General features: G+C 41.9%; 1 long non-coding RNA gene across 2 annotated transcripts; it reads left to right on the top strand.

The window, feature by feature from the left end:
* The first annotated feature begins 7,837 nt into the window (after positions 1-7,837).
* Positions 7,838-9,501, top strand: LOC124683393. Of its 2 annotated transcripts, XR_006996674.1 has the most exons (4): positions 7,838-7,950; positions 8,586-8,745; positions 8,864-8,955; positions 9,283-9,501. It is a non-coding gene; the product is annotated as an uncharacterized LOC124683393 (long non-coding RNA). The 2 variants fall into 2 exon arrangements; XR_006996673.1 differs by lacking the exon at positions 9,283-9,501 and having other exon boundaries at positions 8,864-9,194.
* Positions 9,502-15,859: the final 6,358 nt, after the last annotated feature.

Below are 15,859 nucleotides of genomic sequence, written 5' to 3'. Positions count from 1 at the left end.
AAAGGATTAACCGTATTGTGTGGAAGATGATTGTTTGCAGAAAACAGTAAAGAACAAGTATTGCAGTTGATTGTATGCGATGTAAAGAATAGGACCGGGGTCCACAGTTCACTAGAGGTGTCTCTCCCATAAGATAAATAACATGTTGGGTGAACAAATTACAGTCGGGCAATTGACAAATAGAGAGGGCATGACAATGCACATACATGATATGATAAATATAGTGAGATTTAATTGGGCATTACGACAAAGTACATAGACCGCTATCCAGACATGCATCTATGCCTAAAAAGTCCACCTTCGAGTTATCATCCGAACCCCTTCCGGTATTAAGTTGCAAACAACGTGACAATTGCATTAAGTATGGTGCGTAATGTAATCAATAACTACATCCTTGGACATAGCATCAATGTTTTATCCCTAGTGGCAACAACGACATCCACAACCTTAGAACTTTACGTCACTCGTCCCGCATTTAATGGAGGCATGAATCCACTATCGAGCATAAATACTCCCTCTTGGAGTTAAGAGCAAAAACTTGGCCAGAGCCTCTACTAATAACGGAGAGCATGCAAGATCATAAACAACACATAGGTAATAGATTGATAATCACCATAACATAGTATTCTCTATCCATCGGATCCCGACAAACACAACATATAGCATTACAGATAGATGATCTTGATCATGTTAGGCAGCTCACAAGATCCAACAATGAAGCACATAAGGAGAAGACGACCATCTAGCTACTGCTATGGACCCATAGTCCAGGGGTGAACTACTCACTCATCACTCCGGAGGCGATCATGGAGATGAAGAGTCCTCCGGGAGATGATTCCCCTCTTCGGCAGGGTGCCGGAGGCGATCTCCTGAATCCCCCGAGATGGGATTGGCGGCGGCGGCGTCTCAGTAAGGTTTTCCATATCGTGGCTCTCGGTACTGGGGGTTCCGCGACGGAGGCTTTAAGTAGGCGGAAGGGCAACGCAGGGGGCCACACGAGGGCCCCACACGCTAGGCCGGCGCGGCCAGGGCTTGGGCCGCGCCGCCCTATTGTGTCGGCGCCTCGTGGCCCCACTTCCTTTCCCTCTCGGTCTTCTGGAAGCTTCGTGTAAAAATAGGCCCCTGGGCGTTGATTTCGTCCAATTCCGAGAATATTTCCTTACTAGGATTTCGAAACCAAAACAGCAGAAAACGACAGAATCGGCTCTTCGGCATCTTGTTAATAGGTTAGTGCCGGAAAATGCATAAATACGACATATAATGTGTATAAAACATGTAGATATCATCAATAATGTAGCATGGAACATAAGAAATTATCGATACGTCGGAGACGTATCACATACCATCAAGTCTATGTAATCGGAGAGTCGAGTCGCCCAGAGGATGAAACATTAGAGGCCTTCGATGATTTGGGAAATCCATACATCGATCCTGATGATCTCACACGAGGATTGGGAACCAAATACATCGGGACCGCACCTCGTCAGAAGTTGCAACTTCTGCAAGCAGCTTGGGATAAAGTGTCGAGAGCCATGAGCGGCGCGGAGCCGATGACCACCACTGCCACATTAGGAGAGATGCAAGCGTATCAATATAGACTCGCTCGTGCCAGATGAGAGATGGAAAAATAAAAGTTGTTACTTGCGCAAAGGAAAGCCGCAGCTTCTGCATGGAACATGCGAAGAGCTGAGTTAAGTCGACAATCAAGGACTTCGGATGACAACCACAGAGCACCTGATCCAGAACCTCGACATGTCGTTTATGTCGATAGACACAAGAGGGAACATTATCCCCGAAACACCGAAAGATGGGTATATGGCGGCTCAAGCCTTTATACTAGCGTCAAAGCCACCAGTTGGAGACCCGAGAGAAGCACTGTACCAGATGGCCATGACAGGAGTTGGAGTCATCGGAACATCATTCGCAGGACCTAGTACACCACAACCTGAAAGTGCTCCAAGACGAAATAGTCCTCGACCCACCACGGTGGTACGAGACCCCCCACGAGCAGACGTGGCGAGGAATACAGAAGCTCAAGATAGAGTAGACAGAGCACGGGAAAATAGATCCAGGCGATATTCGCCAGAAGTCGAGGAAGAGGATATGTGTGGACTCCCCTGCATCACTCGACGAGTTCGCAGAACACGGGTCCCTTCTGGCTTTAAGTTGCCAGATGGTTATAAAAAGTTCGATGGCCTGCAAGATCCCGAAGATTGGATAATTGATTTCCTGGAAACAGTAAAACTGTTGGGCGGATCAAGAGCAACAGCTATGCAGAGCGTTCAAGTCCATCTCAGTGGAGCCGCAAGATCATGGATAAAAAAGCTACTAGCAGGATCCATCGACAGCTGAGAAACTTTTGAAGAGTTATTCATAAAGAATTTCCGTTCCACGTGTAAAAAGCCCGCATCCATAGAGCAGCTAAGGGCCTACAAGCAAAAGTATGGTGAACCAATGAGGACATACACCCAGCGTTGGAATATCATAAAGAATTCTGCTGAAAACGTATTCGACGAAAGAGCAATAGATGCGTTTGTCGCGGGAATTCAGCGAAAATACTTCATCGAGGACTTGGGTAGATCCAACCCAAAAACAATCGCAGAACTTATGGATATAGCAAATCGCTGGGCAGATTGAGAAGATGTCGTGCATAATAAACGACACCGATCACCCGAAGAGGACCGCAACAGAAACAACAATCAAAATAGGCGACGATACTCTCATCCATACGCAGACTATGACAATCCCGGCCAAGTGGCGGACGGCTTCCGAGGAAATAGTGGTGGAAATAATCGGGAGGATTATCAGAGAAGCAACGAACAGCGCGGCGCGCCAAGTTCTAGCAGACAAAATAATCGACCAATGTTCCAGAGACCATACAGTCTATCACCCGACGATCTCTTTAATGGACCATGCCAAATGCATTTTTATCTCGACAATGAGGGAAAAAGAAAGTCAGGCCACCTTCAGAAGGATTGTCGAACTTTTCAAGCGTTGCATCGGTACGCAGGACATGCCAATGCACATGCAGCAAATAGGGGGAACCCGCAGGGGCCAAGGAGTGAGATTCACCTTCCACCTCCACCCGCAATTACCAATGAAAATCGACATCAGTTGCAACTGGAGACAAACCCAGACAACGGTCCTTACATCGATACGAACGGAGAGGTGGCGATGATTCAGAAGGGCAGGCCCTCGAACAGGGCCTAGAAGGTGATTTCGCGACAAGTGTTCATGGCAGAAAAGATGCCTCCACCAACGATCGAGTATCTGAATTGGTCGGGATAGGACACCGGGTTCACTCAAGCGGGCCATCCACCTTAAGTTCCACGACCAGGGCAATCAGCGATGATCCTTCCAGCAGTGATTGCAGGATTTGACGTATCACATGCGTTCATAGATGGAGGGAGCAGCATAAACCTCATGTATGCAGATACGTTGAGAAAAAGGAACATATCTCTGAAAAATTTGACACCAACCGACATGCGCTTCCACAGCATCACGCCCGAAAAGCCTAGTTATCCACTGGGAAAGATCAATCTCGACTTTCAGTTTGGAACCCGAGAAAATTACAGAAGAGAGAAGCTGGAATTTGAAGTCGTGGATTTCCCATCGCAATATCATGCCCTACTGGGACGACCAGCTTATGCTAGATTCATGGCAGTGCCACATTATACATACTTGCTATGGAGGCTCCCCGGACCCATGGGCCCAATCACGGTGAAGGGAAGTTTTGCTTTGGCAGACAAGTGCGACAAGGAATTTCACAGGATGTCAGAAACCTTCGGGATGCAGGCAGAATACATGGCGTCAAGGCTAACAACTGATTATGATGTGTTGCCCGACAGAGGAAGACCGCTGAAGGAGCAAACTTTCGACACCTCCAAGAACTCAAAGGACGTGCAGATTCACCCGACGGATCCTAAGAAGACGACGACTATCGCAACAAACATGGATAGCGCATAGGAAAGGGCGCTCATCGAGTTCCTCCGTGAGTGCTGGGAAATCTTCGCATGGTGTCCAGCTGACATGCCAAGAGTACCCAGGGAACTTGCCGAGCACCCTCTTAATCTGGATCCACGAGCCAGGTCGATTCGACAACCTTTGCAGCGTTTCTATGAGCCGAATCGCAAAGCTATGCTATCTGAGATTAATCGACTCAGAGAGGCAGGTTTCACCAAAGAACTACACACCGAAGCCACATGGGTCGCTAACCCAGTGTTGGTCCCGAAGAAAAACATGGAGGTACTTCGCATGTGCGTCGACTTTACGTGTCTCAATAAACATTGTCCAAAGGATCACTTCCCCTCCCGAGGATCGACCAAATTATCGACTCCATGGCGGGCTGCGAACGTCTTTCCTTCCTGGACGCATATTCTAGTTACAACCAGATCTTCTTAAAAGAAGAAGATGAAGTCAAAACAGCTTTCGTAACCCCTTATGGCGTGTTTTGTTATAGAACAATGCTTTTTGGGTTGAAAACGTGGGAGCAACATATCAACGGATGATGCAGAAGTGTCTCGCCACACAGATCGGCAAGAACTTTCAAGTATACATTGATGATGTCATCATAACAACAAAGCAAGGATTATCCTTGATCGATGATCTCAGGGAAACCTTCGACAACCTCGACAAGTTCTGCCTCAAGCTGAACCCGATAAAATGCTCCGTCGGTGTCCCTGCGGGAGAGGTTCTCGGGTTTCTGGTATCAGCAAGAGGAATCGAGGCCAACCCGGAGAAGATTCAAGCCATCGTAACGATGAGGAAGCCAACCAAGCTCAAAGAAATACAACAGTTAATCAGGCGAGTCGCAGCTTTAAGCAGATTCGTCGCCAGGCTGGGAGAAAAGGCGTTACCATTTTACGCGCTAATCAAGCAAGGGGAAAAGTTCGAGTGGAATGAAGAAGCAGACATAGCTTTCGAGGACCTAAAGCTCACAATCTCGACACCCCCAATACTGGTGGCTCCGAAGGAAAAGGAACCCCTCTTGCTATATATCACGGCCACACCTCAGGTGGTTAGTACAGTCCTTGTGGTGGAAAGGGAAGAAGAAGGAAAAATACATGGAGTCCAGTGGCCGGTATACTTCATCAGTGAAATTTTGTCGCCATCAAAGCAATGTTACCCGCAATATCAGAAGTTAGCATATGGCATTTTTACAACGGCAAGAAAGTTGCGACACTACTTTTCGGCACACCCGATAGTAGTTGTCAACGAGGCACCTCTCTCCAATATCCTGAACAACCCATAAGCCACGGGGCGTGTCTCCCTTTGGTGCATAGAGCTCTCCCCTCGGGACATCACTTATGAAAAAAAAAAGCAATAAAGTCACAGATTCTGCCAGACTTCATCGCAGAGTGGATGGAGCTACAAAACACGGGACCTCCAGATTTATCGAGTACTTGGATGATGAAATTCGATGGATCCAAGAGATTGGAAGGAGCTGGAGCAGGCGTGATACTTGTGTCACCACAAGGCGACAAAATGAAGTACATACTGATACGTCTCAAACATATCTATAATTTCTTATGTTCCATGCTAGTTTTATGACAATACCTACATGTTTTGTTCACACTTTATATCGCTTTGATGCATTTTCCGGAACTAACCTATTGACGAGATGCCGAAGTGTCAGTTCCTGTTTTCTGCTGTTTTTGGTTTCAGAAATCCTAGTAAGGAAATATTCTCGGAATTGGACGAAATCAACGCCCAGCATCTTAGAATTCCACGAAGCTTCCAGGACACAGGAGAGGGACCTGAGGAGGGCCACAGGGCCACCACACGTGTGGGCGGCGCGGCCAAGGAGCCAGGCATGCCCCCCTACTGTGTGGCTGCCCCGTAACCCTTCCGACTCCGCCTCTTCGCCTATTTAAAGGTCCCTGGCCTAAATCTTCGATACGGAAAAGCCACGATACGGGAAAAGTTCCAGAGCCGCCACCATCGCGAAGCCAAGATCTGGGGGACAGGAGTCTCTGTTCCGGCACGCCACCGGGACGGGGAAGTGCCCCCGGAAGGCATCTCCATCGACACCACCGCCATCTTCATCAACGCTGATGTCTCCCATGAGGAGGGAGTAGTTCTCCATCGAGGCTAAGGGCTGTACCGGTAGCTATGTGGTTAATCTCTCTCCTATGTACTTCAATACAATGATCTCATGAGCTGCCTTACATGATTGAGATTCATATGAGCTTTGTATCACTATTAGTCTATGTGCTACTCTTGTGATGTTATTAAAGTAGTCTATTCACTACAACAGAACATAGCTTTGGTAACATAATCATGTAACACATAGTAAAATATGTTACAGTCAAAATTACGGTAACACATAATTTGTGTGCCAACGACCGACCATAACACAAACTTTATAAGGCCTAGAATTGTGTTACAAAGATATCAACACAGTAACATATAAATATATGTGGGAGGTAATGTGATACAAGTACATTGACATAGTAACACAGAGATATGTGTTCGAGGATGTGTGTTACAAGCATTAGTTCGAGTAACACATATTTAACTTGGTCCTTTTCTTTCTTCTCAACTTGAAAAATATCTTCTGAAAGTGGCAAATCAACCAACAACAACAACATTAATTATGTAGGATGAGGAGAGCAATGGAAGACCCTTATGTGGTTTTTAGTTAGGGCGTGTGCGCCTTGATGCGGTAGGCAACAAGGATTCTGTTCGCCCGACATGTTCCCCGTAATTATTTGTTCGGTGGTTCTACCGAAGAAGTTCAATGTGTCTGTTTTCTTCACTTTGCCAAATGACACTTTTGGTCATACGGCATACCTTGTCATAAATCATCTAAAACTGGTAGGGATCCTAGGTGCAATTTTCATAAACATTTTTTTCTTTGAAAAGAAGATCCATGTAGGTGGTGACCCTCTCTTTCTCCATAAAATTGATTGCAACCCGCAATGAAGTGTTTTGAAGGATTTTTATACATTGGTCAAAGAGTTTTGCCAAAAGAAATAGGCAGGGCACACACACCACTTGGGCGAGGCACCAACCAAGTGAGGCGTGGCCAAGTGAATAATTATTTTTTACATAGGCTATATAAATCCACATAAGTATACAGACTATATTTATTTCATTAACTTGTTAGTTCTTAATTTATATGCAATTTCGCTCTAATAAACAGATACATACATAATATGCTCTATTTTTCTCTGACACACTTTTTAAATTTATTTATTTCTCAAACTTTTCTTTGCACAATTTAAAATTGGATGTCAAAGCATCCCGCCTAATTCTCGCAAAATTTATCTCTAGTTATGTATGTATAAAAATTACATCCTGATCGGGAGGACACAATAATCCTAGGGATCTAGATGTACTTTTTATCTTTGCGGGTGGCTATTGCACGAGTACTTTTTTGATCAATAAATTTAATATCTTTTTCTGAAAAATAAATTTCATTTCCCGCGCCAATCTGGTTATTCTGGCTGAAACTTTTGAGATACAAAATGGAAATTTTAGTCATTCCCGCTACACTTCCCCTCAATTAATAGATCCTCTTCCTATAAATCAGCGGCAAACAAAGTCCCCGCAGTTATCTGATCTGCACGCACAAAGGCGGGCACTGCAGCCCCAACCTCGCCGCCCCCCATCTCGCCCTCCCACCACCGGCCCGGCCCCCATCGGTTTCCCCCACGGCGCCGCCCCCATCCTCCTCCCACCACAATGCCGCCCCACCGCGCCCCCCACCCCCACCACTGAGCCGCCACCTTGCGCTCCTCCCGTCACGCCGGCCACTCTGTCCTATTGTTCCCCGTCGCGCCGGCCACCCCGCCAGCGGCTCCCTGTCGCGTCTTCTTGCCAAGGCCCAGCCACCCCGCCCGCTGCTCGCCGTCGTGTCTCCTTGCCAAGGGCTGGCTACCATCGTACCACGTTCGCCTCTCTGCTCCCGTCAAGTTCAGGCATTTGTTCAGGCCCCTGCACCACAAGGTAATTCGGCAGCCACCGAGTGCTCCCTCCGTCTGATCGTCCCGCTGTGCTCTCAATTCGTTTTGTTTGAACCCTAGTTTAGCCCCAGCTGCCATGTATGTAAACCAGGCCATGTATGTAAACCAGGCCATGTATGTAAACCCTAGTTTAGCCCCAGCTAGTATTTCGCTGTCCCTAGGAGAATGAGAGGTGTCACAGAGACCCCATCCTTTATGCTAGTTGGAATTGCATTTTTTTGGGGCGTAACTAGTGTTAGTCAAATTAAATTGTCTGTTAATTTCCTGTTGAACTAAGCATGTATCTGGAGGTATCTGGGTGTATCCCCTTATTTGGACGTTTCCAACCCCTGATACGTGACTTTTTTTCCTGTATCCGTGCAACGTAGGAATTGGTCATGGATGGGCTTAACATTACAGGAAGATTGAAGTAATTAATAATACCAAGGTTTGCACGGGCTTTCCTTCTACTAAATTAATCATAACTATGTACATCAGGAGATTTTTAACTACACAATTACTGTCACAAGGTCCTAAATAATGAAGATATAATCTCTTACTCTAATCTTTGAAGGGCATACAACTATTTTGATCCAATATATGTGTGTCGTAAATTTTTACAGTTACTCGATGTTATAGGCTTGAGAAGGCGGGTGAATACACCGTTCAACCTCGGGATCATGCTGGCCGAAGACTTCGCCTAGGCACACAGAATGGCAAATCGATCCGGTCGTTCGTGGCAGCAGTAAGCTCAATACGCTGGACAGCTGCAGCTTGCTTGGTCTGCCCATATGAGCAGGTAAACGAAGCCCCAGCCTACACTTTATTCTGACTGCCTAATATGTCAAACAGCAGACTTACATTAGTCAGCTACTCAGCTTTGATCTCACAGTTTTTTTTTATGTCTGATCTCACAGGAAAAATTTGAACCCTCTTAAGACTACCAGAAATAGCTCAGGGTATACAGTGATATTAATAAACATGCGCTATTTCGTGAGCTTTGGTAGAAGTAAGATCCTTTTAGATGATACACACTTATTCATGTATGACTTGCTGCATCCACTCCCCACATTATATTTTTCAATCAGTACACATTTCATTTTTATTAATTAAGAGACTGTTTTGGATAAATATTGGATTCATTTGGTTCAGAGAAATGTTAGCTTAACTACCAGTATTTTTATACACTGAGATTCATCCTCTATACAACCTTTAGGCAGAACTGTAAATGGATTAAACTACATATTTTTATGAGCAGTTCTAATCCTTTTGTTGGATAACCGCTAACAGCCTAACAGTTGTCTTACTAGTAAATCGCAGACTGTTGTTTCATTAGCATGCAGGAACAAATGCTTCAATCCTCTCAAATGATATAGAGTAGTATGTGCATGCATCCTGCATGATGGAATGCTTATTGAAGGGTGCCAGCTTGGGAATAAACTTAAGTATGAAGCTGAAAGCCAGAGAAGAGTCGATGGAAACTGTCCTCTGGGTATCAAAAAAGTATTGTGCAATCAGTGCGGAAGAAAGAAACTTTAAGCAAAGACAATGTGGTATCGAAAGGGCACATATACATGTGGGTATTGGTGTTAAAGTATCTTAGCCGTGTGAATGTTAATGATTTCTGCATATGTTAGCATTTCTGCATAACTGAAACTTATGTAGGTCCTACCAGTAATGTTGATGGTATTTTGGTGAACCCTTAGCAATTTAGATCTAACTTTGTAATTGCACATATATAGATCATCGCTACAACATTATCTTGGACTTTATATGTAAAAACTAAAACAACCACTAGCCCTCGCAGGTGGCACAGGTTGATGACTAGTTACTGATTAACCCAAATTCATCAGCGCCTCAAGACCCTGTTATTGTTTCTGTGCCAGAGGTAATATTATTTTGAATTCCGAAGTTGCAGCTTTCTATGAGCGGTGTGCTTATATGATTATGTACTCTTGTTGTTGATTCAAATTTGATCACTTTTAAAACATTGAGTGGACAAGTTAGTGACTACGCTGCTCATATTTGTATATGGAGATGCTTAGCATTTATTGTGTTTTTCTTCTTCGGAGATTATAAAATTACTTCCATTTGGTATAATTTTGTGAATTGAAAGGAGCTCATTTACCAAAGTTATTTAAATTGTTAGCAAGACTTTAGCTAATAATCTTTGACAACTCTTAGTTTCTACATACTGAACTTGTATTCTTGTTATCCTACCATTTCTCATTATGTGAATACGCTGTGAACTGCAGCCTGCAGGCATGCTAGATGCATAGGCTGTTGCAACTATCCCAAGAAGCATTTGCTGGTTTCTGTTCTGATTACTTCTGGCCTGTCTTCCAGTAATTATTATCTCTTTATAGGTGAGGGAGACTAAACATCAGATGGATCAATGTTTTGAAAGACTAGACCACCAGGGGACTAGAAATCAACGTCTCTCAAGCAGAAGGCGTAGTTCTTCACTCAAGGTAAAGCTATGTTGGGTTGGCTCTAAAATATTGCTCAGTGTCGGATGATAACTACTTGCCATCACCCTAAATCCTGCTAAGTAAGCAATAAGGCTTCTTTTATTCCAAGTTTTGTGATTGGTTGAACAATATTAGTGGAGAGACATCAAGAATATATTCCAGGAACTTCTAGAATTTTTGCGTATCTACAAAAAGTAGTCGCACATTAACTTATATTGTAATTAATATTCGGTGTCTGTTACAAAATTTATGCTGGTTGGTAGCTCCTTGATATCCTGTAAGCACCTTCGTATATTTTCTTGAGGGAAAATATTGTTAGTACTATGTACTACTGTGTTAAAAAGGAACTTTGGATAGACTTTGATTAGACAAATATGTACACTTAATCGTATAACCTGTGACGTCCAATTTAGTCGTGTAATTGTGAGATCCAATATCTAGAATAGTCTAGCTGATTGTTAGTAAGTCAGTTAGTAATATGTACATTTAATTGTCTAACTATGAGGTCCAATTTTCTTTTACAGATTCGAGAGATGGATAATTGAGTTTTAGCTGAATTCTTTGGAAGGAAATGAAGTCCGGAGATTTTTCTTAGGAAGAATTAAAGTTTACATTGCTAGATTGAAAAATGCAATCTTGTATTTGTCACAATTGTGTTATCTATAGTCAAACTTATATAAATGTTATGATATTGCATCAATAATATTGTTATTTATTTATTGGAATGTATATGCATCTGCACTCTTTTATATTAATAAATATCTTCATATGTTCAATATTTGGATGTGTGGTGATTCAATCTCTTTGTCATTTGAATGGTGCCAAACATCATAATAAACGAATTAATTAATTCAACATGTGATTTTGTTGAATGAATGTATATTGGATAAAATGGTTACCTAATTTTGTGTTTAAAAGTAGAAAATAACATTTAGTACTAATACAATGGTGTTATTAATGGTGTTACTACAGCTGTTACTAGGATAGTTGACAACTCTAAATTATGGTGTTACAATGTTTGGTTATTATGTTACTAGTTGGGTCCGAAAGCGGATTTTTTTAGTAGTTGTGTTACTAAGTTACAAAAAATATGTTACTGCCGATGTTCTAGATCAATGAAATAATGTTACTACTGGTGTTACTATAGTTGCGAAAAAATGTTACCACTACATTTAGTAACACGTAATATGCATGTTACTACAACGTAACTTGCAACACAAATTTTGACATACGGTAACAAATGTTATGTGTGACTGGGGACACCACTTAGTAACACGGCCTAATGGAACACATTGCAAAATATGTTACTAAATGGCCTAGTAACACTGTTTTGGACCTGTAGTAACACAAGACGGTGTTACCAAAGCTCTGCCCTGTTGTAGTGATTCCTCCTTCACGGTGTAATGGTGACAGTGTGTGCATCGTGTAGTACTTGGCATAGGTTATGATCATAATCTCTTGTAGGTTATGGAGTTAATATTACTATGATAGTATTGATGTGATTTATTCCCCCTTCATAGTGTAAAGGTGACAGTGTGTATGCTATGTTAGTACTCGGTTTAAATTGCAAAGATCTATTATGCTCTAAGGTTACTTAAATATGAATGTCAAATGTTGTGGAGCTTGTTAACTCCGGCATTGAGGTGCTCTTGTAGCCCTACACAACGAATGGTGTTCATTATCAAACAAGAGTATATGTAGCACAAAGGAAGAGAACTTATTTATTTATGTGATCAATGTTGAGAGTGTCCACTAGTGAAAGTATGATCCCTAGGCCTTGTTTCCAAATACCGCAATCATCGCTTGTTTACTTGTTTTACCGCATCTTTACTTCCTGCAATATTACTACCATCAATCGCACGCCAGCAAGCACTTTTCTGGCGCCGTTACTACTGCTCATATTCACTCATACCACTTGTATTTCACTATCTCTTCGCCGAACTAGTGCACCTATACATCTGACAAGTGTATTAGGTGTGTTGGGGACACAAGAGACTTCTTGTATCGTGATTGCAGGGTTGCTTGAGAGGGATATCTTTGACCTCTTCCTCCCTGAGTTCGATAAACCTTGGGTGATCCACTTAAGGGAAACTTGCTCGCTGTTCTACAAACCTCTGCTCTTGGAGGCCCAACACTGTCTACAAGAATATAAGCACCCGTAGACATCAAGCACTTTTCTCGGCGCCGTTGCCGGGGAGGAAAGGTAAAAGGCACTCATACTCCGGTCCCAGGTAACTAAGTACTTTTCTGTTGCCGTTGTGTGTGTGCTCGAAGCTATTTCCTTTAGATCCTGCAATTGCATCTTTTTGTTTCTTGTTCACTAGTTACGCATAATGGAAAACATCTGTGAGCTTTTTAAACTATTTCCTGAGTCAAGACATGAATGGTTTAATGCGAAAATTAAAAAAACCTATGGAACCTTATTTGCATACTAGTAGCAATGATATTAGTATGAACGCTTTGAACACCATTGTTGATAATGATATAGAAAGTTCTAAGCTTGGGGAAGTCGGTTTTGATGAAAATGATCTCTTTAGTCCTCCGGGTATTGAGGAGAAAGTTTATGTTGATTATGATATGCGTCCCATATATGATGATTATAATGATAGTGGTCTTTTGGTGCCGCCTACTATGGAGGATAAGTTTAATTATGATTACAATATTCCTCCTATATTTGATGATGAGAATAATAATGATAGCTACTTTGTTGAACTTGCTCCCACTACAACTAATAAAATTGATTATGCTTATGTGGAGAGTAATGATACTTTTATGCATGTGAATAAGAATGCTTTATGTGATACTTATATTGTTGAGTTTGTTCATGATGCCTCTGAAAGTTATTATGAGAGAGGAAAATATGGTTGTAGAAATTTTCATGTTACTAAAACACCTCTCTATATGCTGAAATTTTTGAAGTTACACTGGTTTTATCTTCCTATGCTTGTTACTTTGCTCTTCATGAACTTGTTTATTTACAAGATTCCTATGCATAGGAAGCATGTTAGGCTTAAATTTGTTTTGAATTTCTTCTTGGTGCTCTCTTTGACTTCAACTCTTATTTCTTGTGCGAGCATCATTAAAATTGCTGAGCCCATCTTAATGGCTATAAAGAAAGAACTTCTTGGGAGATAACCCATGTGTTTATTTTACTATAGTACTTTTGTTTTTGTTGTGTCTTGGAAGTTGTTTACTACTGTAGCAACCTCTCCTTATCTTATTTTGTTGCATTGTGGTGCCAAGTAAAGTCTTTGATAGTAATGTTGATACTAGATTTGGATTACTGCGCAGAAACAGATTTCTGTCTGTCACGAATTTGGGCAGGGTTCTCTCGTAGGTAACTCGGAAAAATCTGCCAATTTACGTGCGTGATCCTCGGATATGTACGCAACTTTCATTCAATTTTAGCATTTTCATCCGAGAAAGTCCAAGTGCCTCTAAAAATTCGTCTTTACTGGACTCGTTCGTTTTGACAGATTCTGCCTTTTATTTCGCATTGCCTCTTTTGCTCGTGTTGGATGGATTTCTTTGTTCCATTGACTTCCAAGTAGCTTTGGGCAATGTCCGGAAGTGTTAAGAATGATTGTGTCACCTCTGAACATGTGAAATTTTGATTATGCACTAACCCTCTAATGAGTTGTTTCAAGTTTGGTGTGGAGGAAGTTTTCAAGGGTCAAGAGAGGAGGATGATATACTATGATCAAGAAGAGTGAAGAGTCTAAGCTTGGGGATGCCCCCGTGGTTCATCCCTGCATATTTCAAGAATACTCAAGCGTCTAAGCTTGGGGATGCCCAAGGCATCCCCTTCTTCATCGACAACTTATCAGGTCACCTCTAGTGAAACTATATTTTTATTCAGTCACATCTTATGTACTTTACTTGGAGCGTCTGTGTGCTTTTATTTTCGTTTTGTTATTCTCTGAATAAATTCATGCTTGTGTGGGAGAGAGACACGCTCCGCTGTTGCGTATGAACACATGTGTTCTTAGCTTTACTCTTAATGTTCACGGCGAAGGTTGAAACTGCTTCGTTCATTGTTATATGGTTGGAAACAGAAAATGCTGCATGTGGTAATTGGTATAATGTCTTGAATAATTTGATACTTGGCAATTGTTGTGCTCATATAGATCATGTTTAAGCTCTTGCATCATGTACTTTGCACCCATTAATGAAGAACTACATAGAGCTTGTTAAAATTTGGTTTGCATGATTGGTCTCTCTAAGTCTAGATATTTTCTGGTTGAGGTGTTTGAACAACAAGGAAGACGATGTAAAGTCTTATAATGCTTACAATATGTTCATATGTGAGTTTTGCTGCACCGTTTTATACTTGAGTTTGCTTCAAACAACCTTGCTAGCCTAGCCTTGTATTGAGAGGAATTCTTCTCGTGCATCCAAATCCTTGAGCCAAACACTATGCCATTTGTGTCCACCATACCTACCTACCACATGGTATTTCTCTGCCATTCCAAGCAAATACTTCATGTGCTACCTTTAAACAATTCAAAAGCTATTATCTCTTATTTGTGTCAATGTTTTATAGCTCATGAGGAAGTATGTGGTGTTTTATCTTTCGATCTTGTCATTTACTTTTGACAGACTTTCACCAATGGACTAGTGGCATATCTCGCTTATCCAATAATTTTGCAAAAAGAGTCGGCAACGGGGTTCCCAGCCCCAATTAATTAACTTGCATTAATAATTCTCTTCACATGCTTTGCCCTGATCTATCAGTAAGCAACTTAATTTTGCAAATAGACACTCCTCCATGGTATGTGAATGTTGGAAGGCACCCGAGGATTCGGTTAGCCATGGCTTGTGTAAGCAAAAGGTTGGGAGGAGTGTCATCAATAATGAAACTAAAATACATGTGTAAACAAAAGAGAAGAGGGATGATCTACCTTGCCTGGTAGAGATAACGTCCTTCATGGGAGCCGCTCTTGAAAGTCTGGTTGATAAGGTAGTTAGAGTACCCATTACCATTCGTTGACAACAACAAACACCTCTCAAAACTTTACTTTTATGCTCTCTATATGATTTCAAAACTTAAAAAACTCTAGCACATGATTTAATCCCTGCTTCCTCTGCGAAGGGCCTTTCTTTTTACTTTATGTTGAGTCAGTTTACCCACTTCTTTCTATCTTAGAAGCAAACACTTGTGTCAACTGTGTGCATTGATTCTTACATGTTTACCTATTGCACTTGTTATATTGCTTTATGTTGACAATTATCCATGAGATATACATGTTACAAGTTGAAAGCAATTGCTGAAACTTAATCATCCTTTGTGTTGCTTTACGAGTTAACTCTTATGCAAGACTTATTGATGCTTGTCTTGAAAGTACTATTCATGAAAAATCTTTGCTATATAATTCAGTTGTTTAGTCATTATGTTTACTATCACTGCATTCATCTCATATGCTTTACAATAATGTTGATCAA

Source organism: Lolium rigidum, chromosome 1 (genome assembly GCF_022539505.1).
Source record: "Lolium rigidum isolate FL_2022 chromosome 1, APGP_CSIRO_Lrig_0.1, whole genome shotgun sequence".
NCBI classification, from domain to species: domain Eukaryota; kingdom Viridiplantae; phylum Streptophyta; class Magnoliopsida; order Poales; family Poaceae; genus Lolium; species Lolium rigidum.
Note: the sequence above shows the minus strand (reverse complement) of the source record. Positions and strands in the feature narration are given on the sequence as shown.